The 4,265-nt window shown below is 45.2% G+C and overlaps 1 protein-coding gene across 1 annotated transcript in view; it reads left to right on the top strand.

Moving 5' to 3' along the window:
* The window catches only part of LOC125442872 (polypeptide N-acetylgalactosaminyltransferase 9-like), a 53,175-nt gene extending 50,976 nt beyond the window's left edge, over nt 1-2,199 (top strand). Inside the window, exon 3 of the mRNA XM_048514642.1 lies at nt 2,189-2,199. The gene's annotated coding sequence lies outside the window, so the exon portion shown is untranslated. The remainder of the gene's footprint in view (nt 1-2,188) is intronic.
* Nucleotides 2,200-4,265: the final 2,066 nt, after the last annotated feature.

The raw sequence follows: 4,265 nt of genomic DNA on the forward strand, positions 1-4,265 counted from the left end.
AGGTATGAGTTCTGGGCAGGTTGGAGTCCAGCATCTTTTGACTGGATGGTGTTTTGGGGAGTCTGGAGGATGGTGGGAGGGGGGCTGAAGGATTTCTCCTACTTCCTGAGACTTAGAGCTCTTTTCAGTGGTTTCTGTTGGTGAGGAAAATAACAGTTCATTTGGGGGACTTTTGTACCTGGATTTCTGTTAATGTAATGGGTCATTCACTCTTTAATTGTTGTCCTTGCAGTGGGTATTCACAAGGTGATGGCCTCACCTAAACATTCCCCCTACTTCTGGTTGTGGTGGGTTTTCCAGACTGTGCGGCCTTGGTCTGGTAGATCTTGTTCCTAACGTTTCACCAGCATCTGTGGCTGGCATCTTCAGAGGTGTATCCCAGAGAAACTGGTTGTTGTGGGTTTTCTGGGCTGTGTGGCCGTGGTCTGGTAGATCTTGTTCCTAATGTTTCGCCTGCATCTGTGGCTGGCATCTGCAGAGGTGTATCACAGAGAAACTGGTTGTGGTAGGTTTTCCAGGCTGTGTGGCCGTGGTCTGGTAGATCTAGTGAATGAGCCTATAATTGTTATAGTGAATGAGCCTAATGACTTTGTCATTAATATCCTTTTGATGTATCTGTGCCTGAGCCTGTGTGTGGTGCGGTGCGTTTTCCTGTTTGTCACTGCTTCACATCGCACACCATTGTTTGTTTGTTGGTATTATTGAACAATTGTAAACAGCTTTTGGTTTCTCTCCTTACTTAAGAACATAAGAACTAGCCTGCTGTATCAGACCAGAGTCCATCTAGTCCAGCATTCTGCTACTCGCAGTGGCCCACCAGGTGCCTTTGGGAGCTCTCATGCAGGAGGTGAAAGCAATGGCCTTCTGCGGCTGCTGCTCCTGAGCACCTGGTCTGCTAAGGCATTTGCAATCTGAGATCAAGGAGGATCAAGATTGGTAGCCATAAATCGACTTCTCCTCCATAAATCTGTCCAACCCCTTTTTAAAGCTATCCAGGTTAGTGGCCATCACCACCTCCTGTGGCAGCAGATTCCAAACACCAATCACACGTTGCATGAAGAAGTGTTTCCTTTTATTAGTTCTAATTCTTCCCCCCGGCATTTTCAATGTATGCCCCCTGGTTCTAGTATTGTGAGAAAGAGAGAAAAATTTCTCTCTGTCAACATTTTCTACCCCATGCATAATTTTGTAGACTTCGATCATATCCCCCCTCAGACGCTTCCTCTCCAAACTAAAGAGTCCCAAACGCTGCAGCCTTTCCTCATAAGGAAGGTGCTGCAGTCCCTCAATCATCCTCGTTGCCCTTCTCTGCGCTTTTTCTGTCTCTTCGATATCCTTTTTGAGATGTGGCGACCAGAACTGAACACAGTACTCCAAGTGCGGTCGCACCACGGCTTTATATAAGGGCATGACAATCCTTGTAGTTTTATTATCAACTCCTTTCCTAATGATCCCCAGCATAGAGTTTGCCTTTTTCAAAGCTGCCATGCATTGAGTTGACATTCCCATGGAACTATCAACTAAGACGCCCAAATCCCTTTCCTGGTCTGTGACTGATAGCACTGACCCTTATGTATGTGAAGTTTGGATTTTTTGCCCCTATGTGCATCACTTTGCATTTTGCTACATTGAACTGCATTTGCCATTTCTTAGCCCACTCACCTAATTTATCAAGGTCCGCTTGGAGCTCTTCGCAATCCTTTGTGGTTCTTACCACCCTACATAATTTGGTATCATCTGCAAACTTGGCCACCACACTACCCACCCCTACTTCCAGGTCATTTATGAATAAGTTAAAGAGCACTGGTCCCAAAACGGATCCTTGGGGGGACACCACTCCCTACATCTCTCCATTGTGAGAACTTCCCATTTATACCCACCCTTTGTTTCCTGTTCCTCAACCAGTTTTTAATCCATAGGAGGACTTCCCCTCTTATTCCTTCATTGCTGAGTTTTCTCAACAGTCTCTGGTGAGGAACTTTGTCAAAAGCCTTTTGGAAATCCAAGTAGACAATGTCCACTGGTTCCCCCTTATCCACATGTCTGTTTACACCCTCAAAGAACTCTAGTAAGTTTGTAAGACAGGACTTGCCTCTACAAAAGCCATGCTGACTCTTCCTCAGCAGGTCTTGCTTTTCTACATGTTTAATAATTTTATCTTTAATGATAGATTCTACTAATTTACCAGGAACAGATGTCAAACTGACTGGCCTGTAATTTCCCGGGTCCCCCCTAGACCCTTTCTTAAAGATTGGTGTGACATTGGCCATCTTCCAGTCTTCAGGGATGGAGCCTGATTTCAGGGATAAGTTGCATATTAATGTGAGAACATCAGCAATTTCATGCTTGAGCTCTTTAAGAACTCTTGGATGAATGCAATCTGGGCCAGGGGATTTGGTAGCATTTAGTTTATCAATGGCTGCCAGAACTTCTTCCTTGTCTACCACTAACTTTGCTAGTTCCTCGGATTCACCTCCTAAGAAGCTTGGTTCAGGTGCAGGAATTTTCCTCACCTCCTCTTGGGTGAAGACAGATGCAAAGAATTCATTCAGCTTCTCTGCAATCTCCCTGTCACCTTTTAGCACACCTTTTGTTCCTTCATCATCTAACGGACCTACCGCTTCCCTAGCTGGCTTCCTGCTTTTGATGTACTTGAAGAACTGTTTGTTGCTAGTCTTGATGTTCGCAGCCATGCGTTCCTCATAATCCTTTTTTGCCTCCCTTACAGCTAACTTGCTTCTCTTTTGCCACCATTTGTGTTCTCTCTGGTATTCTTCATCAGTTAAGTTGGACTTCCATTTTTCTAAAAGACATCTTTTTTTTGCTAATAATTACCTCAACCTCTCCTTGTTAACCATGAGGTGGCTTTCTTTTGGACTGAAGTGGCTGCCTTTCCTAACCCTCATCACGGAACACATTCCAGCTGAGCTTTTAAGACTGTGTTTTTTTAAATAACCTCCAAGCGCAGCTTGGACAGTTTTGACTCTCTTGATTTTCCCTTTCAGCTTCCCTGCGCACTATCCCCTCATCTTTAGAAATTTCCCTTTCTGAAGGCAAAGTCTTAACTACATTAGTAGTTGTCACTTGATTAAGCATGCAGAGATACTGAATCTGACAGCATTGTGTAATTGCAGCTCTGTTCCCTGTCGGCTCCAACAACACTGACTTCCCGCACCAGGTCCCTGGGTCCCACATAGAATTAGATCTAGGATCCACATCTCCCTGGTTGGTTCTACAACCATCTGCTCCTAAAGCCACAGTCATTTAGCATATCCAGGAATGTTCTCTCCTTACTATGACCTGAACATGCATTTTTCCAATTTATGTGGGGATAGTTAAAATAAAGCCCATTACCCGCACGACATTTTGCTTTTGTTGAAGCCTCTCCTGAATTTCTTTTTTCCATCTCAGAATCCTCTTGTGCACTTTGGTCAGGGGGACGATAATATATTCCTAATGTTAAACTTTGCTTCACCCCTGGTATTGATATCCACAGTGCTTCTGTAAGAGGAATCAGCTCCCCTGCATTGTCTATTTTATGTGACACTATGCTCTGCTTGCTGATGTAGAAGGCCACCCACCCCAATCGCCCTGTCCTATCCTTCCTGTAGAACCTGTAACCTGGGATAACAGCATCCCACTGGTTCTCCTCATTCCACCATGTCTCTGTGATGCCCACTATATCAATGTCCTCCTTCAAAACTCTGTACTCCAGCTCCCCCATTTTAGGTGAATGCGCTTCTACACTATTAGCATAGAGACACTTGTATGCTCTCTGTCTCTGTGTCGCCTTAACCTGGGAGTTTATGTGTTGAACTTGCCCTCTAGCCTTTTTGTAGCGAACACTCATCACTTTATCCGACACTTGCTATGCTCCTCAAGCTTGTATGTGGTTGATTTAGAAAAAACCTCTCTCTGTGTCTGCATCCCCATGGACTCCTGGTAATTCAGAACCGAAGTCACCTGCACCTCAGCTCCTGTCGGCTTTCCCCAAGGATCAGTTTAAAAGCTGTTCTGCCACCTTTTTAGCGTTGGCCAGCCAGCCTGGTTCCTCTTTAGCGGTTAAGATGAAGCCCGTCCCTTTTTTGTATTTTAGGCCTGCCCTTATCCCAAAAGGTTCCCCAGTTCCTGACAAAGCTGAAACCCTCTACCCCTTACACCACCTTCTCATCGCGCGCATTGCTGAGACCACTGTATCTCCGGCTTGCACTGAAAGCTCTCCCTCTCTTGCTTGCGATGGAACAGGTAGCATTTCGAGGAGAAAT

Source organism: Sphaerodactylus townsendi, linkage group LG13 (assembly GCF_021028975.2).
Source record: "Sphaerodactylus townsendi isolate TG3544 linkage group LG13, MPM_Stown_v2.3, whole genome shotgun sequence".
NCBI classification, from domain to species: domain Eukaryota; kingdom Metazoa; phylum Chordata; class Lepidosauria; order Squamata; family Sphaerodactylidae; genus Sphaerodactylus; species Sphaerodactylus townsendi.